Source organism: Stegodyphus dumicola, chromosome 2 (genome assembly GCF_044657685.1).
Source record: "Stegodyphus dumicola isolate Sdum_Otavi_A_Nest chromosome 2, ASM4465768v1".
Lineage (NCBI taxonomy): Eukaryota > Metazoa > Arthropoda > Arachnida > Araneae > Eresidae > Stegodyphus > Stegodyphus dumicola.
The window spans coordinates 198,975,733-199,000,763 of record NC_140769.1 but is presented as its reverse complement, the minus strand read 5'-3'; the positions used below and the strand labels follow the sequence as shown (position 1 = coordinate 199,000,763).

General features: G+C 33.3%; 1 protein-coding gene across 1 annotated transcript in view; it reads left to right on the top strand.

Annotated features, from left to right (window-relative positions):
* Positions 1-2,999: 2,999 nt before the first annotated feature.
* LOC118183879 (arrestin domain-containing protein 2-like) overlaps positions 3,000-25,031 on the top strand; it is a 390,857-nt gene continuing 368,825 nt past the window's right edge. The window contains exon 1 of the mRNA XM_085811621.1: positions 3,000-3,311. The gene's annotated coding sequence lies outside the window, so the exon portion shown is untranslated. The remainder of the gene's footprint in view (positions 3,312-25,031) is intronic.

The window sequence follows — 25,031 nt, the reverse complement described above, 5'->3', positions numbered from 1 at the left end:
TTAAAAGTCGAGGTAATGGGATGACCTTTTTTTCTCCTTTTAGTTTCAATGAATTTTTAACGACTAGGTTAAATTGTTAACAAAGAACAACATTTCAGTGTTTCTCAGGACTTGGGCAAACAGTTCTTAGAAAATGAGACCTAAATTGTGGCAACTTAATTCATGAATTTGCTACCAGGATTAATGCGTTTGTTCGTGAATGTTTGGCTGAAAATTCAAGAGACATGGCTTAGGAAGCTGCGTTATTGTCTATGAGGTACCGTGGTTTTTCTTTCTCAGTTCTATGGTTAAAAGAGCTGCTTCGTGGTAATCGGTTTGAGAATACAGATATAGTAAAAGAAAATTCACAGCAAATCGTTGCATGGTTTCACGTTTGCTTGGTTTGGCTTATTTAATTACGGCAAAGCATACACGGGGGCTATCTGCCTAAGGTGAGCAAATCCTTCGTAGAGGAATTTAAGGGAAGCTGTCTCATATGCATGTTACACATGGAGAAAGCCAAGAAAACGCCCTTTCCTCAGAACTCGAACTCCGGACCGAATTACCAGTGTTTAGCGACTTTACCACTCGTCAGCTGATGGGCCCGTGGTTTCATGAAAAAGATTTTAAAACGTGTTTCGAGGCTTGGAATAAAACATTGGCATGAAAGAATTTCAGCTTTAAGTCGGAAGAGATTGTTTTGAGGGAAACATATATATATATATATATATATATATATATATTCTTTTGATGCAGTATTCATAAAGTATTGATTAATAAATCGAAATCTCGAGTTTTATAGATTCATTCCTCATACTTTTTGGAACCCACCAGCGGCCGAAGGGTAAAGACGCTGAACACTGGTAGTTCGGTCCGAGGTTCGAATCCCGCGAATGGGCTGGATGCATGAGGGTTTTCTCCATGTGTAACATGTGTACGAGCCAGTTTCCATTAGAATGTCCTCCACGAAGGCGTCCTTCTCTTTAGACTGATAGCCCTCGAGTGCTTTGCCCTAATCAAATAGACCTAAGTCTAAACCTGAAAACTCAAATGCATTTTAATCTTCATATGAAGTGTAAAAATTAAGACTTAGAACATACCTAACCTTTTTCCTCCTATGTTAGTCCATTCCCTCCATACGGCGGTATAAGAATTCCTTTTTTCGGTGGGCGGCAGAGCTTCAAATTTCTGAGTTCTTCAGATAACCAGCGATGTTCTTTTATCTTTCTATCATCTATTCTTTAACAAATAATAGATGAAAGAAAATCACTTCTATTCGAACTTAGGAAAAGTAGGAAAAATTATAGTATAAATTTTCGAAATTCTATCTTCGCTTCAGAAAGCCGATGTAAACAAATTTCCCTGCGATGTGAAATGTGCGAGTCCATCAAAAAGTCGATTTTTTTTTTTACATTGAGAAGTATGAGAAATATTTATTTAAAAGTATTTGTGAGATACGAATTAAATAGAGACTTGTTTTTAGACTGGACTATAGAGGACTGGATTAAATAGAGCCTGGACTATACAGGTTTCGAAATCTACAGCCAATTTTTACTGAAATATGTACAAGTAAGCATATAAATATTTTGCTTCTGTGTTTGAATTAAAAAAATTTCAGTGTGTAAATTTCAGTTTACAGTCTTGACGAATTTACTTTAAAAGTTAAAAAAAATATGATAATTACAACATCTTAAAGAAACTGCAATTTGATATCGATATAAAGACTTCAGTTTAGCACCTGAAAATATTTAAGCTAAGCAGATTAAATATTTAAAGATCTTATATTAAAATTAAATTAAAAATTAATTAAAAATAAATTAAAGATCTTATATTCTCAGGGAATGGCAACATTTATGATGTCCCGTGGATAGCGTGATACAGTGAAACGTCGAAAAGGCTGTGCTGGAAACATTTCTGACGTAGAAAAATATATTCTATAGATTTTTACTACAGTCTTAAGGTTTCGTTTCTCCTGCAGGCCCACCAGCGGCCGAGCGGTAAAGTCGCTGAACACTGATAGTTCGGTCCAAGGTTCGAATCCCGCGAACGGGCTGGCTGCATGGGTGTTTTCGTGGTTTTCCCTATGTGTAACATGTATACGAGCCAGTTTCCCTTAGAAAGTCCTCCACGAAGGCATCCCTCCTCTTAGGCAGATAGCCCTCGAGGCTTTGCCATAAACACACACACGTTTCTCCTGCAAGCACAGAACATTGACACACTTGGAAGATGAACGAATTTTTAACCGACAAGCTTTGAAGATAAATAAGCTGTGGCATCAGTTTTTCGATTCCTGAGACCATATAATCTTATATTTAAAATCAGGAGTTCAAACTGTAAATTTTAGAACAAGCAACTTCATCGTAAAATGAAAATAATAACTTTCTTTCAGATGTTGGATTAGAATCAAATGTTAAGCCCTCCATTACATTGTACTATATTACATGTTTACGTAGAAATACTTTAAACCGAAAGACTGAACAACCCTAATATTTTATTCACTGCTTGTTCTAAATTTTACTAATGTGTCCTGCGCTTATTATTTTTTTAGTCGTGTTTTATTCGTCTCGAGCAATTTACTTGCAATTTGAAAGTACTGCATTTTTGTTTTTGAGTTATGCAACTGGATAGGATCCAATTACTTTTTCTTTTTACCTTTATAGAATTCCTCTTTACAATTATTCTGCAGCAGTCTCGATTCATGTACATATGGGTAAGTGACTGATAGTGAAATATGATAGATCTCTGAATGTTAAAGCGGAATTTACTCCAAGAAACATTGCTTGAGCTGAATCATCAAGAATCGAGCTTAACCTGCCAGTGCTAAATTTATGCTCCAAAGATGCATCCGAATCTCTGGAGCAACCTCACTTGTTGCGCATCATTTCATCCTGCATATCCGCTCGTCCATCCACACATACTTCACCTCCCTACTCTGCGTGTCCACGTGCAGAAGCAAGGTTGCAGTTGGGCCCTCTACCGGCGATCCCGGCCAACATCCCCGTCACTCGCTTCGAACGCCATCAGTTGATCAGCAGATCCCGCTGCGGATTGATACTTACCATCTTTTTCCTTCGCTTTCGACCATCTCGAGTTGGTGGACCTGGAAGAGAAAGAAAAAAAAAAAAAAAAAAAAAGCTTAGCTTTTGTTACTCTGTGTGTACACTGGGATTCTCGTCGAGTGAGGGTGGGAAATCTTGTTCATGTGTTTGTGCTCGTGAATTTTCCCTGCCTGGGAGATCTTTGAGGATTGCGGTGGGCGTGTGTCAGGAGTGAAGAACAGCCATGATGTGGGAACGTTCGTCGTGATATACCCCGCCATCTGCCTAGAAGAGGTAAGTTTTGGTTTAGGTATCTTGTGACAGTATTTCCCTCATGGGGTGATTTTGAGTCGGGCACTTTTCTTACGAAATTGCGGATGTCCTTCCAAGGATTTATTTGTATATGACGCAGGCTATATATAGCACTTATTCCAATGCCAAAAACTGCTAGTGGAATATTGCTGTGGTCAAGATATGGATTTTACTTTTAATCGTAGATATTATTAGAGAATTACTAAGACTAGGGGAATTAATTATTAAAGACGCGATTAAAGTATATATATCTGAAAATAATATTTTACTGCCTCCTTTTAAATTTGAGCGAAAGAAAGTAAAACTTATATCGTCTGAAAGTAGAAAATATAGATTGGGTTAATGTTATGTAAAACATGAATATTATACAAACGCGTGCAAGTATGCATAGTATGAATTCTATATTACAGTATGTGAAGAGAAGAAGGAATCATTTTTATGTAAACATTCTTCGATTTTTGTGTATTCTGTATTTCCAAAAAGCTGAAGTGCATGTTTTTTATTCATAATAAAGTAATTTCGAGTATTTGTAACTATTTATGTTTGAATTTGCTAGAACGAAATGTGAAGAATTGTTAGAAAGAAATGTTAATATTAGAAATTTCATATATTGGTCATTAATTTTAATATATGTTAAACCTTTTTTTACGTTCGTAGTTAAGAACGTATACATTATATTCTATTTTTAGAATAATAATTCAGGTAGTTTATTTTCTAGAATTCCGAAACAAGTTCTCAGAATAAGAAATATGCATTTATGTTATACTTATTTCTTCCTTGATTTACAAAATGAGCTCTTAAAGAAATTTGTTTCGGAATTTAAATTAATTTAAAAATCAACATTTTCCTGCAGGAGGATATTGAATAGCTCTAAATTATGCAAAATTTTTTTATATTTAATCGTTATTGCTGTACCGTAATTTTAAATTATTTTCTATATATTATTGATAATCATTATTAAAAATACTTAATATATACATCTTTTGAATTCAACGTTCTATAATTAAGAGAAAAAATATTTTCTAAATTGACTGAAAAATAAATCTGAAAGCCTTACAGCGTGTTTTATATTTTCATGATTAGTTAAATTACTTAGAAACAGGGTCTTGCCGGGGGGGGGGAGCGCGACTGGCTTTTGCCTCTATCGGGGAGGGCCTCTAAAAAATCTTAAGTATATGTATTGACATGTTGGAATATATAAAAGACGAAGCTAATAAGTGGTCTGCATTGAAAATGGTAAAGTTTATTGTAAAAATGTATTTCCACGAATCAGTCCTTTACTTATATTTGGGGTTAAACACATTTTTTATAGTGCATATTTCAGTTCCTTCTTGCGAGAGAACCTTTTCAGAGCTGGAGTTCATTAAAAGCTATCGTCGATCAACAATGAGCCAGTAAGACAATCAATTTGACAATCCTTTTCATTGAAAATACTGTACTAAAAACATTAATTTTGAAGAAGCAATTTAAAAATCTTGAAGAAGTCAAAGCTCCCCAAAAACAGTTTTTTTTTTGGGAAGGGGGTGACAGAGAAGTTAATTAAAACAATTATCACAAAAAAATTTAAAAAAAAATCTGAAAGTTTTCAGATTTTATATTACGCTCAAAGGGTCTTTTTTTAACCTTTTGTGTATTACCTTATAAGGTATTTCTCCCGACTTCCTAGCGTGCCTTCGTGGTGTAGTGGTTCTGCAAGCTGGGCCAATATTCCAGAGGTCCGTGATTCGATTGCCGACGATGGCGGCTGCTATTTTTCATCTTTCCTGCTTCCAAAATACCTAATGCCTCTAAAGTGGCGCCCGAACTAAAAGGGTGTTGGATGAGGATTCTCCACACCCATGATTTGGCGATTGGGTACCCTAAAAACCCCAGTCGCCCTTTAAAAAGGGGGGTATATAAGGTATTTCTCTCTCTTTCCTAGCGTGACTTCGTGGTGGAGTGGTTCTGCACGCTGGGTCGGTATTTCAGAGGTCCGTGGTTCGATTCCCGGCGAAGGCGGTTGCTAATTTTTCATCTCTCTTGTTTCCAAAAATCCTAATATCTCCACAACCTTTATTTATTAAACTTTATGCTTTCTGCACTTAAACTACAAAATTCAATTCAACAGCAATATCACAAAATTTTTTTAAAAGAACATATCTTTAGAATTCCGATAACAGTCTCGTGTGCTGGAGATAAAAAAAAAAAAATTCGTTCAGTGTTGCCATTGCTTGCTTTGAAATCTTTGAGTTTTTTATTCAAAATTCGTTAAAGTTTTACAAAATCTGAGATAGATAATGTAACAAATTCCAAATTTAGGCTTCCAGATGCCCATATTCGAGTGGATGACTACATTATTCAAAATTTGATGTCTCTAGGTACTGTTGTTTTTTTCACAGTACGAGAAGCATACATACAATCATGTAGATTCTTCATTATGTAATTTCTTTACATATAACGCAGGACTCTAATATTTGGTGGCAACAACTGGAAGAGTGAAACGCCGTTTATAGTGAACCAATGCAAAATGCCAAAATGGGCAAATTGCCTTTTTGGACAAAATATGGCAGATTAACAAACTTTTTAAATGTATTTTTGCTTGCTAAATGAAATTGGTTTTTCTTAAGATTTTTTGTTTTCCAAATCATTTTAACTTTTAATGTGTATTATACAAATTGTATTCACATTTAATACCGCGACTTTTCCAACAAGGGATGGCTTTCGCCCGGGCCTCGATAGCTGTAGGTCTGGCAAATATGCATAAATAGTTTTCACATGTTCTGATATTAAAATAAATATTAAGATAATTTTCAGTAATGATGTTTATATTCTAAATTGATAGATTAAGGCAGAGGTGCCCAACCTTTGACCTCTCGCGAGCACTTTTTGGCCTATCGCGGGCCCATTTCCAAAACATCAACATTTTTGTTAAACATATTTCCAATCTTATGTGATACATCTGAAATATTAATTTAGGCAAATGTTTTTGAGATGAATAATAATATTGGTTGAACTTTATGGAAATCAGAGAAGCGGAGTTCAAAGTTATTTTTCTGTACATTTAGGTTTTTCGAGTATTTCTCTGTTTCAATTGCCTTGTGGTTATTAATATGGCTTGATAAATTCTGAAAAATGGGTGAAATTTGTTTCTTTCATCTGATTTATCCACAAATTTAACTTTATCTGAAAAGCAGTTACAGTCCCAGTCAATTGAAAAGTTTTTTTTTTTTTTTTTTTTTTTTTTCCCTGGAGATCTTTGTTCAGTTTGCTCAGTTTAGCTGTTATATCCGTGAGAAAATACAAATCGGATAACCAATTGTTATCGTCCAATTCTTTATAACTTTCGTTTCCGGATTCAAAAAACTGCTTTATTGGCGAAAGAAGTTCTACAACTCGTTGAAGTACTTTTCCCCTGCTGAGCCATCTAACATCGGAATGAAGCAATAAGATTCCATGTTCGCTATCAAGTTCATGAGTCAGCAATCATTTATTTTATAACATCTTGCAAGATATCTCTTATGACTATAAATGCTTCCCATATTTTAACAATTAAGAAAAATAAATGAATGGTTATTTTAAAAATATTTTTTGTTCATAGTACCTAATCGGGCTGGCGAGCACATACAAAACGATCTGCGAGCACAAAGTTGGGCACCGCTGGATTAAGATATAACCATTACTAAAAAGCTTTAGTAATAGAAATTCTATTAATAGTAATAATTATAAAATGTTACAAAATTAACATTATTCAATAACGAATTTTCTTAAATTGTGTTAGTGTTGTGATTTTCTTTTACATTATGTTCAATTATACTGGAAGTTCATGGCTAATAATAGCAAAAGCAATTTAGAGATAAGTTTTATTAATAAACGTATCACATTTATGAAATGTACTGCAAAATTTTAAAATGGCATGCTTAAACCTTTCCGTCACGCTACCTTTTAAAGTCGGAGTTTTGATTAAAAAAAAAAAAAAAAAAAAAAAAAAAAAAAAAGGTAGGCAGTCTAATTAGAGGCCTAGAGGAGTACACAAGTAAAATTTTGTGAAGATAGCACTTATCGTTTTAATTCTGTGGTTGTGCACAAAGTGGCCCACTGATTGAATAGAGCTTCGAAAAGAGTGCTGAAACGAGCATTGTTGTCAATGAACTGACCGATGAGATGCGGAGAAACAAAGAATACAGAGTCTCAGTTGTCCTAGATTATCGGTGAGCCCGCTCTGGGCACACCTAGGGTTCGCCGTTTGCTTTTAGGCAAGATTTCAAGGTAAAAATTTAAAACTAATGTAGAATAAGGAGATTAGTATACAGCCAATAAAATAACAGAGAAATTTCATTTCAAACAATTCCTTTTATACCTTAAAAAAATCTAGAAGATTTCTTTGAAAAATGAGGGTCTTAAAAAACTAAACATGGCTAAAATATATGGACTGGTTTGTGTCGAGCTGCCATCTACTATGAATAAAGAAGGTTCAGAGTAACATATAGTAACCTATAAATCCTTTTTCATTCAATTTTTCTGTGCGTACAGAAGGAAACTTTTAGGTGTGTTACCGGACACACTGTGCCGCAAAGGGTTAATGTTTTATTGCTACATGATTAATTACAATACAAAAGAAAGTGAAAATTTTCCCAAGAACAGCCTATATTCACATACGTTTCAAAATAATACCTATTTTAATGAATCAAATTTTAGATTGCTATAAAATGCTGAATCACAATTTGGTATTTGCATTGCTGATGATTAAACTTTATATATCGTCAAGTTTCTTTTTAATTATTCTAAGATATTTGTTGTAAGCTTATTTGAGTATTGCTTCGTGAAAGGACTGCAAAGATTCCCTGTGTCCGTAGGCTTTTAAAATGACACTGTTAAAATTTCTTTAAAAGAAGTCTTATTATAAAAGAAGTAATCCAATGACTGTTTTTCTGCTTTCAGTACAAAAATGCTGTTGAACTGTACTGTGTAGTTCTTAGTATCTGCAATGAAAATTTTACACATCTGACCTCTTAGATATTTTACATCAATAAATTTGTCATGCCCCATTTCCAAGAGTTTGAAATGGTTGCCTTGTTTTCATTCCGGTTTAAATGAAGAGGCATATTGAGATGGAACATAGATGAGGCCTGATTGCAATAATCGTTGCACGTTTTTTCAATTAATAAGCACAAGCTCCTTCATCTTGCGTGTGCCAACAACAAAAAACTTATATGTTATGCGTTAAATGTTTAAGCTATAGCATAACATTGACAGAAAACTGAGCACCTGTCGCAAGCTGAGATGTGTCAGCATTGCGGCGAACGTACACGAGAAATCAAAGAATGCAAAGGAGACACTATTGCCATTTGTTAGTATGGTATACTGAACTAAAATATGTGTCACACCTTTTGAAGCGAAGAAAACAATTTTCCAATGTTGGGAACCATCGTAACTGAGGTTTCCTATTTTTCGTTTTGTGCAACTTTTGTAGCATATAAACAAAATGTTGAATAAAAGTTTAATTTCTAATATAGGGAATTAATTGTAGGATGGATTATTTTAATGAAGAACAGCTGTAATTTCCTAGAGTATGGCAAGGGATAAAATAATAATGTATAAAATCTAAATATTATAATAACTATATGTAAAACAAAAATCTGTAAAAAAAACTATGCCCCTCCCCCCCCCAAAGAAGGAAAAAAAAATATGATGTGGACTCAACATGATTTCTTTGTACTGCCTAATAAAGTATACACTGAGGTTATTTCGAAGCAGGGGAGATGAAAAATGAGCAATGCCCTCGCCGGGACTCGAATCACGGGCCTCTCGAATACGCGTCGAACGTTCTGACCACTACACCACGAAGCCATGCTAAGAAGGTGAGAGAAATACCTTATATACTATACCCCTTTTAAAGGAAATCTGGGGATTAGGGGAAACAGTCGTCAAATCCTGGTGATGGTGAATCATCATCCACCACCTTTTATCATCATCATCCACCACCTTTTAGTTCAGGCGCCTTTAGAGACATTAGGATTTTTTTAAGCAAGAGTCATGAAAAATGAGCAACACCCTCTCCGGGAATCGAACCACGGATCTCTGGAATACGCGCCCAGCGTGCAGACCACCTCACCACGAAGGCACGCTAAGATGGTGGGAGAAATATCTTATAACATATTTTTTTCCTGCATTTCGCTTAAACTTATTTCTTCGAATTTCACTAGAGATATATTTCTCCTTCAATTAACTTAGTTCTCACTTCGCCGCAAGGCAAAAACATATAAAATCTGAAATTATCTTCATTAAATTCGTAAAATACAGAAAAACATAAAACTCTAAATACAGTTAAAAAAAACAATTTTTACAATTAAAGTTACAGTTTCTCCGGGAAAACTAGCCATTTGGCCAGAGGTCAGGAGCACAGATTTTTCGGTGCACAAAAGTGAACCTTACTTTTGGTCCCACTCGGGAAAAAGGCACTGAAGTTGGTGCAGAAACTGACTTCATTCACTATTATACCAAGCATCTCAAATGTTAAAAAATGACGGCTTCGTTAGGATTAGTACTACTAAAACGACTTTTCGGTTGTTGATAATTCTGAAACTATTGCATGCAGATTAAGCAAAGGCATAAAACCTTAACAAGAATATAAGAGCAACATACTTAAATCACTTTGAAAGCAAAAGATGCACAATTTATCATCATATAAGAATAAATATCTGAGCTCTTATATACGTTTGGTGCTACCGATTGCAACCAGAATGGAGTTACACAACTACCTGTTATAGCACTCCCATACGTAAAATTTCAACGTCTGCAATGTCAAATGACTACAGCGAAGAAAGATCAGTTTATTATCCAAAACGAATACAAAAAATGAGCAGACCTGGTTACGTTAATGCAAAGAAAAGTTTCAATATATAATGGTCGTAGAATTCTTATACTAAGGGAAATTAAAATAAAAAGAGTGGAAAAAAAGTGTCAAAATCAACTCAGCGAACTTTCAAGGGAAAGGTTTACGTTCGATATTTGCAGAAAAAATTCCATTATCCCAGTGACTTTCTAAGAGTGAAACTGCATCAACACAAAGCAACAAGACATACTTCGAAAAGCACCACTGAATTTCTTGAAAAAATGAAGAATTACATAAATATAGCACACATACTTTTTGAAGGTATTCCTGCGAATTCATCCGACGTTTCACCTATTGATTATTGTGCCCCTGGTCACTTGAAAGAGCTCTTTCTTAGCTTAAATCCACAACGATTGATGGACCCTGGAAAGTAGTTTAAAAGGAATGGAAATCAGCCCTCCGCATAGATTTAATTTTTAGCGGAGCTTAAAAATAGGCTCATTTAAGAACATTATTAATTTATATCAATGTAATCATTTATAATTTATAAATGAGTATATTTGATTAATTCTGTAAAGTTTTTAAAGGAAGACGCTAGTCTTCATTCAGTTAATCATCGTATTGTTCAATTAATGTCATATTTATCTACCGAAAAGTAAGTTTTGAAGGAAAAGAAAAGCAAGATGATTTGAGGGCACAATCGCGCTGTGCTTTGCTTTGCTTTTAAAAAGGCTAAATAAAAAAGAATGCCTTCAACGTCTAAAAGTAGCTTAGAGAAATGAAGCTCCCTCTCATGCCATTCTATTCAGATGGTTTGCAGAATTTCGTAGCGGTCGAAATTTTTTCCTGGATGAAAACCTTTTAGGAAGTTCTTTGTCAGCTATAACTATCACAAAAAATGTATTGGCCATACAAAATACGTTAATCAATGATAATCGTTGTACCCACCAAGTAATACAAAAGAAACTTAACAATGGATCCACAGTTATACATAAAATTACTCATAAAGAAGTGCACGTTAAACAATTAGTTTCTTGATCCCCCATAAATTAACAGAACATCAAAAACCGGAGCATGTCGGAATCAGTAAAGAAACGTAAAATTACTTAACGATGGGAGACACCGCATAATTTCTAAAATCATAAATAGTGATAAAAGGTACATAGTGTTGTCTTCTCAACACATAATGGAAGTAAAGTATGTCTCTTTTAAGATGACCCTAATCAACAATGGTGAAACAACGACCAGCAGTGAACTTCAGAAGTACAAGAATGGTCAAGGTTTTCAAGTTAGAGACACAAAAGACAGTTACAGCTAACTTGTACACCACTAAGTGTTTTCCAGAAATTCTTCGAAAGGTAAATATCAGGACATTCATGCCTCACCATGGTAATAAATCTTCTCAGTCAGTAAGACCAACAGCTGAATTTCTTGAATAAAAACATACCAAACTGATAGAACATTTACCTTTTTCTCCTGATTTTGCTACATGAGAGCTTTGACTGTTTTTAAATCAAAAATTTACTTAGCTATCATTTCATTCCGAAGATGAGACTGATGAAGGTACAAAAACAGATTTTTCATCCATTCCAAGAAATCGATTGTTTGAAACATTTCATTTTTAGAAAATTCGCCTACGTTGATGTTAGAGGAAATTATTTTCGACATACCTAAGATTCTGCAAATTTAACTTGTACCTTTTAATAATATTTTAAAAATTTCAGAATACCCGTCCTAATATTTTAAGCGTTAAATACCTTCTTTTAAAAGAATGTAAGCATATGTAAGAATTTTAATAATGTATGGTATATTTGGTATATTTATTCCAAAAATCCTTTTCCGAGAGCAAAACTGTTATTTTCTATTCCTATTCAAAAAAAAAAAAAAAAAAAAAAAAAAAAAAAAAGGTGGGGGGAGGGGGAAAGAAACTCACACAATCTTACTTTTAGATACAGAAAACGTTACTTAATTAAGTTCAGTGGAATTTTATTCGTAACTTTAATTTATTATCAATGGCTGAAAATAAGAAACAGTTAATGCTAGCGTTAACAGATATTACGCCATAAAAATGATAAATTTAAAAGCAAATTTTTTTTGTTTTATTATTACGTAAAAGTAATTAATTTTCTCATTTAAAAATTCCTTTTTGACATTCTCTGAACCATACAATAAACAGCTTGCCGCTATTCTTTGTGTCCGCATAAATGAAAGGATGCTTCCTTGGAAAAGATTATAAGTACAAGGAAATTTGTAAATTTTCTATTATATAAGCAATTTTATGTTAACGGGGGTGAGGAAGTAAGCAAGATCTAAAAGTCACCAGTATTTCTGACAGCCTAATTAAATAACGCTTTTGATCGTATGTTCTTTTAAGTACCATTTCTACGGTAAACTAGATGATATGGAACGATGTATAGTCCGTTTTTGCTTTGGCGTGTATGTCTTTTATGCTCACAGTATAAATACAAAATCGGTTTCCCTTAGACATTCCTCATCGAGTGCTTTTTGTAAAAAGATTTTCTCTTCCGAAACAGACTGATCTTTCAGAATTAATCACCCATCCTAATTAATTTTATCTAATAAACTTTTAGTTTACTGTCGTCATTAATTTAACTTTATTTAAGAATTAAGATAGGTGGACCTAGCTTGCTGAAGGAAAGTACTTATTTTTTCAGGTTTATATTATTTTTGGAATAGTTATTTTAATTTGTTAGCCATTTCTGTCATTTCTTGTTTCTCTCGAGAATTCATTAGAGATATCTTTGTGTAACATATTTTAATTTATAATTTTGTTACATTTGGTGTGCTGAGATTCTTTTCATGTTAGTCATTTATAATACGTTTTCAAATGCTCAAAATACGTTAATAATATTCACATGTAAGTTTATTCTTTAGGATCGTGATCTAACAGTCATATTTAAAAATTCGTTGAACTACAGATATTTCTAGTTTTTAGTTTATGTACAATAGGTGAGAAAAACGTCTTTGAAAAACTTTTGGAATTCGATAAATTATTTCAGCAATTTCGAAAATGTATCGAGTTGTCTAAGGGGTATTACTTGAAGCTTGCGAGCATTTAAGCAAACCGTACCGGGTCGCGAACATAGAAGAAATTCAGTCCTTTTGATTGGTCACAACGCAAATGACGTATGCGCGGTAAGTTGCAGGAGCAACATATGCACATGACATTTTTGTGGAGCTGTTTTCGATCAATAATGTCAGATTAAAAAAAATCTTGCATCCACTCTTTTCCGGATCGCCTTCTTACTTTATGGAATAAAATTATGAAGGACGGTGTGAATAAATAAATCCCCACGAACACTGATTGTTTCATGTTTGTTCCCAAAATTAATTTTCATGTCTTAATCACTAAACAATAAGGTTATTTAAAACATTGTTATTAATATTTATCAATAAGCAACAATAAAATATATAAATCTAGAATAAGATAATAGATATGTTAAATTTAAAATTATAAAATAAAGTCTTTTTGTTCCTTACAACCATGGACATATACACAACTAAAATAATTTTATTTATTTAACCTAAAAATGTAACTTAAAATGTTTCTTAAATATTTTATTTTACATTTTTAGCCTACAGAATACTGGAAAAATGATAGAGGAATTCACTGCTTTCGAATACAAGAAAATTATAGTTTTTAACCCGTTCTGCGAATGCTATCGCCGCTCTACCCCTTGGCGTATATTTGTATTTAATATTTAAATTTTCTTGTGATTTACAAATTTCATCTCGCCATCACTTATAACCATCACGCAATGAAAGATTAAATCTTGTGACTTAAAAATACATTATTGTTAGCAAGTGTACAATAGGTGAGAAAAACGTCTTTGAAAAACTTTTGGAATTCGATAAATTATTTCAGCAATTTCGAAAATTCTTTATTTGGAAAATTATTTGATGTACCAGTAGTAAAAATCGGAAAACTTTACTAATTAGTTTGAACGTTAAACAAAGATATGTAAGAATAATTCAAGTCTAAATAAACAATTAATACATTTTTGAAATCTGGAAAAATATTGAATGTGTCGTCATTACAAATATGTATAGCAAAACAATTCCGAAAAAGTACGGTAGACAAATAACAGTGTCTCCTAAATTTCATAAGATAAGAACGATTTATTATTAAATATATTGTTCTTTAATACAGCAAAACATCATAAATAGTTGATAGAATAAACATAGTATTTCCTAGAAAGATGACTTACAGTGTATACTGAATCATTAAAAATTAGCAAGAGTTTGTTTAAGTTTACTTAAAACTGACCCTTCCATGTAAGAAACTCGCCGGTTCTCGTTTTTGTCTCTGCTACCCTTAGGGCTCAAATCATCCATCAATAATTAGAAAAGGTGAATGTGCAGCTGACTCAGCGAAATCGTAAACTGAATGTCCGTTCATGTTAGCTTCGCTGTGATTGGTCGGTTCTTGTACTGGCATAAAAATTCAACAATTAAAAGGTAAAGGTTCGGAATGATCTTTGCAGGCAGGATCCCCTTAGGCAGATAGCGGTCGTGTGCTATCTGACTAAGGGAAGGTATGGATTTGAAGGGCTATCTAAGGGAAACTGGCTCGTATTCAGGTTACACAGGGGAAAGCCACGAAAGCACCCACGCAGTCAACCCGTTCGCCTGGAAACGAACCCAGGTCGAACTGCTAGTGATCAGGAACTTTACCGTTTGGCCGCTAATAGGCCAAAAAATAAGAAAGATATTGTTGAAAATTTTTTATTTTAAATATTTTATAGAAAAATTAATCACAAAAAACAAGAATTCCATATGCAATATCGAGAATTATATTTATTAGTTAATTGGTTATATTAAAGCGTAAAAGGTTGTTTAACTATGTTATCTACAGAGCCACTGTTGAGTTTCTGCCATAGAGATCAAATTATTTCATTGAATATTAACGATATTTTACCAGTTATTAATAATATTTTACTTTACCAACACTATAATTTTCCAAATATTACTGCATACTGTATAAAGTTTTCTTTTTCTTTTATATATAAAGGATATGAATGAAAATTAAATAATATAGCTTCTTAGAACTAGATTAATAAATATTAAAAATCTCATTAGTTTTGCTCTTTGGCTGTTTTCCCAAAATTATGTTAAGTTAAAAAAATGTGCAGTTTTGTAACCATAGCAATACAATTTGCAGAGTTTAATACACGTCGAAATTAAACAATTCATTTATATATATCCTATTTCTCAGTTAAAGATTTTCAGTAGTTTAATTTTTAGCAGGAAATTTCATTTTGTTTAGACAGATTCTCAAAATTCTTTGTACAGTTTGCGAAAACTTGTTTCATCTCATGTTTTTGAAGCTGCATCTGCGTTGTTCGGGAATGTAGTTCACGTGAATTAATAAAAGAATATTGAGCCAGTCCTGAATTTGGAAGATTTAAATTCTTCAAGATTTCAATTACTTGGAAGCCTTTGCTCGCTACGAAAGTCAACTCTTTGTTAATAAACATTTATGAAATTAACGTACACTCAATCATTGTAATCATCCTCTTCTAAAAACATTATATCGTTTAGATTAAAAATATTTCTTTTTTTAATGCTGAAACTGTTATCCAGTGCTAAAAGCAAAATGTAAACAAAAGCTACGGAGATGTACTCTGGAGCCCAAACGATGCAGAGCTGGGTTTTAACTAAGGAATAATGATGTCATCAAAAAGCGTGTCCAATTTGAGAAGACGAATTTCCCTCTGCTTTAGTTGCACGGATGTTTGCTTGGATGCAGCCATCCTGCCGCTATTTTCTAGAACACGATTGTGTGAGTAATGTGTAATTTTTGAAAAAAATTCTTCACGACAATCTATCAGTGTTCAGTATCACGTAATTTATTACTATCAGATGCTTATTTCTAACTGATGTTTTTTTCATTTTCAGTTACGTACATGAGTACGATACCTGAATTTTCAGGAAACATTATCTGAAACTTCAGAATTAAATATCTCGTTTAAATTTCGTTGCATGGGAGTCAAATATTTTGCGTTTTTTTAAACGAGTACAAACCTTTTATTGACTATGTAAACATAGAGACCGTAAAAACAGTTAGGTTTTGTAATTTTTACAAGACTTCCTTGGTAAATTAAAAAAATGCCCAAACTTAGCTATTTGCCTTATTTTAAAACATTTTTCGAAGTGGAAGCAAATGTCTACAGTTAACGATTGCAAAAATAAGGTAGCCTGAGGACGGTTTCAGACACGGCAATGTATTCATTTGGCCATTTGTCAGCATTTTTCTAAGAAAATACGGATTTAAAAGAACACTTCAAGCTGGTTGAGCTTTGTACCCTGTTGTAGGCGTGTGAGCATGTTCTTATGTTGTGGTCTGTTTAAATATCTTCAGGGCATTAAAAGGTTATTAAAATAACGAGTAATAAGCAAAAGAATGAGTTGCGAGTTTGATGTGTCTGCATAAAAAAATTAAATGACAGAGAGAGAATTCCAAATGAAAGAAAGGCATAGGTAAAACATTCTTGGTTCTACACTCACGCTTAACCGTGTGATCAATAACGACCACCTTTCGCTTTCGCTCAAAGAACGCCTGCGTGCTTTTATCGTCCGGCAGCCCTTTCCAGCACAACCGCCTTCCAATATCTCGACGCAAATATTTGTGCACGGATTTAGTTGTAAGCTATTATGTGAGCGTGGATGTCGGAGTTTAGTTGTGTGGGCGCAGGCCTCGCATTTCTAGTTTATCGCACAGCATCAACAGACTCATTGGCTTCTAAAATCTGAAATTATAACACCCACTTAAAATAGCTGACTGAAAGAGTACAGGAAGAAATAAAAGGAATTTTTTAAAACATCTTCGTTGATTAAAGGACGTCGGATATCTCGAAGGAGAATTTTTGTTTAAATTTTGACGCTTATTTTTTAAATAGGACTAGGATAAGAAGCAGCAATGTATCTTTTCTAATCACCATAATTTAATGCACTGTAATGTTCTATCATGTTAATAAGCCAGTTATTGTTATTTAGATCTTCACTGTAACTTCTTTTTTCCGTTTCCTTACAAGAATGCAAATTATGTTAAGAGTATTTAAGGTGAGGTTTTTGGATTGTAAGACTGAGCGCGTTTATGTCTCTCGAAGCAACGTTACTAGGTCCGCTAGCTCAAATAAGATTGTAGTCTTCGGCTTTACGTTATAATTGCTGACATTTAAATTGTTACACCGGTGAGAAGTTTGAGCCAACTTCGCGTTAAATAATTTGTGTAGTCTTCTACTACTAGATTTAGTTTTAATTTGAATTTGACTGATAAGTTATCTCGTCACAAATGGCAAGCGTTTTATGTTCAAGGATCTGATTAATCAAAAGGCTATTTTGTAACCTTCTCAAGTTTTAGTCGTTATCTTCAGACGAGCGATAATTTGCTCCAAGTCTGTTAGAAGTTTGGATATCAGTTTATGCCACCAAAGGACACCAAACTTTGCATTGGCAGTCTTGTTGTTGTCTTGTCCTTGTAATTTTATGGAGTAATGGTTGCCAGAATCTCAAGGAGATTGGACTTCTACTTCCCACCTCAGTTTTGAAGGAGAGCACCCCGGGAGGTAGTCCAGTGGTCTTCCACCTCTCTCCTGTACCACCAAACCACAACGGCTTGCCATATATTTAGTGAGCCACCATGCCGCAAAGGCACTACACATTTACACACATTCATGACTTCTTTGGGATTCGACCCCGGGGTCTTCGATACTGCAGTAGGCTCCCCTAGCCACTATATATACTTGTCAATATAGAGTACATAAGAATAAATTTTAAGTTTAACTACTTATATCGCAATATTACATGCTTAAATTTTCATACTGCTGCATGTTTGGGTTTTCATGAGAATTTTCTTAATAACTGCGTCAAATGAATAGGAAGAAATTGGCATTTTTTTTGAAAACAAATCAGAGCACATACACCTAAACAAATAGATCTTAATAACTCGGAGAATATAAAAGATAAGGAAAATTATCCTTAATACTCGAGAAATACCTTATGCTTCCAAAATTACAAACAAAACAAAATCTAAAACAGTATCTCCAAGCATGAGTTACAGGACTGGGAATTGAATAATTGACTAAATCTTTATTCTACTGCAGTCAATATTTGTAGAGTTGTCTAAGCACTTATGGAAGCTTCGAGAAACATTGCATAGGGGTTTCAGAAATGCGTCTTCCTGAAATTTCCAGAATGTCGCTGAGTAGGCAAAAAAACAGCGAAATGTCGCCAACTTGGCGACACAAATTATCACCAGGGTGCTTCAGGAAGGTTTCTGCCTATATTTCGGACTCTAATTGAACTATCTTTATAATTATCATGGATAGTATTATTGGGTGTAATGTACTTGTAGACGCTGTTGTTCTGAAAGATCATAGCTAAAAGGCTTGTTAAGTTGCATAAAACTGCTATTTAAAATTGCTTTTTAAGGTGTTCGAAAAAGTGATATAGGCTTCATTCTAGGCATATCTTCCATTTACAAAACTTTTTAAAGAAAAGTGCAGAATTTATTATGCAAACATTTCATCACTGTGGAAATATAAATTTTAAATTTTTATATTCTTGGCGACACAAATATCTTTATATAAATATTTTCATTTCGTAGAGCAGATGTTTCAGTTAGTAAGATATCCTCTACAGTTTATTAAATTAGGTACAAATATTTCCACAACTTTACATATTAAATTCCAAGAGATATGCGTAATTAATATTTTCCTAGAATTAGCTACGTATTTAATTGTTTTACTCTGTACAAAACTATTAGTTCGGAATAGAAGCAGCTTTTGTTTTGTAGTTGCTCTTTAAACCTGTTTGAAAACTATTGAATTTGAGATAATAGTAGGCAAAGAGGATTAAGTCAAGTCAATAAATTCATTTTAGAATATGCAAAATATTCGCATATTCAGCTTTAGAAGGACTGGGCATTTTTGTATTTAACTTATTAAATACGAAATTTTTTTATTGGAATTTTCCTTCCCGAGGAGCATGTGAAAAGTGATTTTATAATTACAGAATCGTCCCTTTCCAGTGTTAAAACAATTTTATATAAATAAATCTATCTTATATATATATATAGGATGGAGATTTTAAGGATATAAACCTTATAGTCACCTTTTTCAAATCCTTTCTATGTTATACTAATTTCAGAAATCAGTATTTATTCATTCAAACTCTTTTTCGAATGAATCTCACATAGAAATAGTGAGAAAGTATTTCATTACTATACTTCTTTAAAGTATATATACAACTTTTGTCTTGAGCATTTTGGGGTTATAACTGGAAGTAGAATGAGAATTAAATATTGTGAAGGTCGCACAGTTAAACTCCAGCTCTATCTCTTAAACTCACAGATTAACAGTGCTTCTGCGAAATTCCACCAGATGACAGGGCTGCGCAACAGTAAAACCCGGAACACTGTTTTTTCAGAGTTTTATGGCTTTATGCAGTACTTTCACAATTGCTAAAGCATCATCCCCTCATTTTTCAAACTCGAAAATTTCATTTATTTAAATTTAGATTATTTATAAATTTATTTTATAAATTAAAAAAGAAAAAGTATACAAAATATTGATAAACACCAAAATTTTAATAAAAGTAGTTCTTCATATTCAGAAACTGAAAATAAGTAGTTGTAAAATCATTAGTTTTTTTTTTTTTTTTTTTTTTTTTTCTAAAGTCCAAAGGGGCTTTGTCCCTGAAGGACTATTGTTTTTTTCGTTTTCGATTTTGCGTTGGTTCACTATAAATGTCCGTTTCGCTTTTCATATTGTTGCTACCAAATGTTAGAGTCCTGCATTATATTTGAAGTAATTAAATAATGAAAAATCTGCATAAATGCATGTCTATTTCTCGCATTATGATAAAACAACGGTACATACAGCCACCGAATTTTGAATGACGTACTACTCCTACGAACATGGCATGTGGAAGACCAAATTTGAAATTTGGAATGTGTTTTATGAACTATTTCATATTTTGTAAAAGTTTAACGAATTTTTCATTAACAAATTCAAGGATTTCAAAGCGAGCAATGTCAACACTCCACGGGGGGAAAAAACCTTGTTATCTCCAGCACGCGGAACTGTGTATCGGAAACTCTAAAGATAGGCTCATTTTAAAATTATTTTGCGACACTGCTATTGAACTGAATTTTATAGTTTAAGTGCAAAGAACATGATATTTAATAAATAAAGGTAACACACAAAACGTTAAAAAAACGGTTCTTTGGACATAATAATTTAAAATCTAAAACCTTTCAGATTTTCTTTTTAAATAATTATTAACGTATAAATTAATAATTATAATTGTATAAATTAATTTTAATATTTTGACACTGCACAGGAAGTTGACTATATGACAACTTCTAATTTAACAAATCCATTATGAAAGCTGTAAACATATATTATATATATGTATATATTTTTAGCAGGAGACTTGAAAAATGTGTACTGCCCTCCCCGGGACTCGAACCCTGGACAAATAACAGCACTGGACATCTAGTTACAATCATACCCATTACGATTCCCTTCTAACTTAATCAACGCTGCTGCCGTAAATTTTCTAAGCTATAAGAATCTGCATAAACCTCTGGACTTAGCGACTACGTGAGGAAAACGCCTAAAATAAATAATCCACAAAAAGTTTATTATTAGCAAAAATTAAATCAATGTCATAGCCCTTGATGTTAGCACAAAGGCTTGGCAATGAACCAGAATTTCTTCCAATGAATTAGAATTTCAAACTATCAGAAATCGGATGAAGCCCCATTCCATATAAATGGTTGTGTTAATCCCCAGAGTTGCCAAATTTAGGGTCTAAAATCTCGCATGTTAATACATGACCATATTCGAGATTCCCTTAAGGCTAATGTCTGGTGCGACCTAATAGAGTAATAAGATTTTTTGTTGTTGTTGTTGAAACTAATATTAATTTCAAAATATTTCTTTACATGCTACAGATCATTTTGCTTTTGATCATTTTGATTCGAGTAAATGAAAATGATAAATATTGAGTTCCAGATCTTCATAATGCCACTGTCCCACTTTGCAGGTCATGTGTGAGATCCTTTGAATTGTCGATTTCTAGAATGGTAAATTGACGTATCCCATGGTAACAAGAAGTCTTGATCTTACTCTCGTAATAATGATGATGGTAAACATGTCACGCTGTCCTAGATATTTCTTGCTGCAGTTTTATCAGAAATGAGGTTTACAATAAAGGAACTGAAAATTTTGACCACCTTAAAGACGAAATCTTATAAGCGATTACATGTGTTTTTAGAGTTATTAGGTTTTTTTTGGGGGGGGAAGCAGGAGGAGCGAAATATGTGCATTGCCCTCGTCGGGATTCGAAGCTCGGACCTCTGGAATACGCGTTGAGTGTGCATCCCATTATACCACGAAGGTATACGGAAAAGGGGGGAAAATACCTTATATGTTCCCCCTTTCAAAGGGCGACTGGGGGTTAGGAGATTCAAATCCAGCTGGTGACGAACCATCGTCTACCACCATTCAGTTTGGGCGCCACGGTAGAGTCATTAGGTTTTTTTTGAAGCAGGAGCCATGAAAAATGTGCAGTGCGTCGCTGGGACTCGTATACTAGAACTCTCGAATATCCCTCGAGTATGCTTCCAATTACACCACGAATGCATGCGGAAAGGAGGGAGAAATTACCTTATATGTTAACCAGATGTTGTAAGGGGATGTGCAAGAAATGAATATCGCTATGAAATTTGTTGTATGTACTATTAATAGCGTGTTTGAATTTTGAATAAAAAGCTCTTAATTTTTTGGACGTACGCCTAGAAACACATCTACTTTAAGGTGATGGTAAAAATTTTATGTTATAATTCAAAAATGGTTTCGAAAAACTTATTAAAATTACCAAAAAATACAAATTTTAAATGTAAATCAGGAATTATCTGCGAATTTTATTTGAATTGAAACTAAATTTCGAATTGCGAAAGGAAGAATCAAGTATGTTTAATAAAAAGAGAGATATGAATAAATAGTATATAACCAAATTCAATTAATATTGAGGAGCTAAAATTTCGAGGAGATATTTTTTTAAAAACTACTCGTGCGATTTTTACGGAACTTAAGCACTTTGGCATAATTTGTATCATAGAATCGAAATATGGAGAAACATCGGAATGTCATTTTAGAAAAAGTGCAATTTTGTAGCAAAATACTTATGTTAGAACAATGTTATACAAAAATCTAATATATAACCTAACAAGTCGCTCTTTCGAGACATGAAAAGCGCAAGTTAAATTTCATCAATTGACCCCCTAGATTTTTTTGGTGCAAGGTGTACATTATCAGTTAACAGAATAAAGACCGACATCTCCCCTTTTAGAAAGTACAAATTCGAAAAATACATACACAATTATTTAAATTTAGATTATTTTTAATGTGCGTTTTATAAATTAAATACTAGAATATATAGAATACTAAAACGTGAATATAAGTAGTTTTTTTATATTCATAAATTAAAACTAAATACGTAATAGGTAAATAAAAGGTTGATTACGTTCCTCCTTTCTGAAACTATGAAACTGATATTGGTTACTGATGACATGTAAGTTAAAGGCCACTTGGATTAAACGCTAAGACACAACATTCTTTAAATTAAAATTAAACCGAAATACGCTGATTCTGGCGAAGCTGTTATTTCCCATTAGCCGTCAACGTCACTGGTCACCTACTGGTTGAGGGTTACTGAGAAACAATCTTTGGGTAACTAGTCGGAGGTGTGGAGGTCATGCAGTAAACTTAGACAGAACTTAAACAAATTAAAATTAATCCTCCTACAAATTAAAATTCTGTAGGAGGAAAGTGTTGAGAAGGGTTTTGGTTACGGATGATCTACAGAAGCTAGTAACTAATGAATCAGCAGCATGCAGGATTAGTATAAAATTAGTTACATTTTAAAATAAAAATGAAAATTAAACACTCAAATGGCGGTTAAGGCTTTCAGTTACCCATAATCTACAGGACTACGATAACTGCAGGTCAACAGACGACCAATATTGGTTATACCGACCAATACTGCTGTTATACTGGTGACCATTATGGGTCACCAATATAATATTGAAAGTAAATTCAAATAAAGTTTAGAAATAAAGTTAAATGGATTGACACCGTTGCCCATGAAAGTTGTTCACCTACATGATGGCAATCAATACGAGAAATAAAATTCAATGGATTGACATCGTTGCCCATGAAAGTTGTTCACCTACGCGATGGTAACCAATATGTTACGATTATTGGAAATCAAACCATAAAGTGACTGTAGTGCGGTAATACAGTAAATTTATATAAAATGTTAAAATTAGATTTAACTAAAGGAACCGCTCACCGAGACCAAAGAACACCGATGATTGTCAATGATGGTTACTAATGGTCACCGATTATTACTAATGGCGTATGGAGTTCAGTTACTAGTGTAGGACAGAGCAGTGCTGTTGCAGCTCTGCAAGGCTTGAAAAAAGTAGTAAATGATAATTACTTGCCAGATTAACGTAATGTACCGCTCTGAAAATTTAAGATGTATTCTAGTATAGTGGTTCTTAAGATCAAGACACATATGTTTTTCCATCATTAAATTCATACTTTTTCTGCAGCCGTTGCACAACCGCTGAACGTGTATTTTCCCTTTTTTCATGAACCGGGAAAAATCCTACATAGATTTCTATCAGACAGCGAAATGTATTTCTCAGTAGGTGTTTTATAAAGGCCAAATGGTTTAAATTGAATTTTTGTTCAAGGGGTGATATATATATATTTAGTATTTAAATGAATAGGAACTTCTGTGTTCTGTAAATTTGCTAAAGTAAACAGCTAAAGAGGATTTCAAAATGCTGTGAATACACATGCTTGTTTGTTAAAGTGAAATTCGTAGTACTACGGATATTTAGAAATTTAGCCACGAGCTAAGTTTTCAATTTCCTGTAGTTAGGGTATATACAGAAATGGAAAGTAACGTTCATAATTTTCTTTTCTAGAATACAATGATGCTGTAATATTTTACCAGAGCGTATAAGATTTAATTTAAAATAAACATTTGAGTCAAAAATACTTTTTTCTTTTATCTTTTTTCACACTAGTTACTCCTTCTTTTCGTAAAATCATGAATCATCACGTTTGAGTAGCTGCTATAAATGTTGTTAGAACTGTCCTCAAACAATCATTCTTTGAAATTGCTGTCACAAAAACCTTGAAATGCTTATTATTTTAAGATGAATTGCACTCGTACGAATTCGTAATGGATTGAATGCACAAGTCTGATAATAGGTTAAAATTTATTTTTATCAAAAGAAATATTTCAGAACTCTGAAATATTCGTACAAGTGTTCAGTGTATCACATATTATAATCAGTAGCTACGCTTCCAACTATTAAAAACGTTAAACACAACACAATGCAAAGGGCATCTAAAGGGAAAGCTAACTCGGATTTATCTCAGTTCACTCAGAAGTACAACTCGCATTAACAATAGCTAAGCAACTGGAGAGCAGATGTTCTCTCTTCGGCATTAAGTATTTTTTCAACCGGCCGCAGATATATTTCTAGTACTTTCTGTTTCTCGAAATTAATGAAAAGCATCGCAAGGGTAGATTACGGTTACAGTTGATATAGTGGTCAATTACATTTATTCAATTTCAATACATATTACGGGGATACAGGAATCGGACCAAAATCTCGCCAAATTTGGAAACAAAAAAAAAGTCGCCCAAATCGTTGTCAGCTTGGCGATATCTCGCCAAATTACCGAGATACTCATTTACTCAACGTTAAATGCCATTTGCCCCTATACTCTTACTCTTCCGGCATCACAAAGAAAAATACAACAATTTCACATATAATT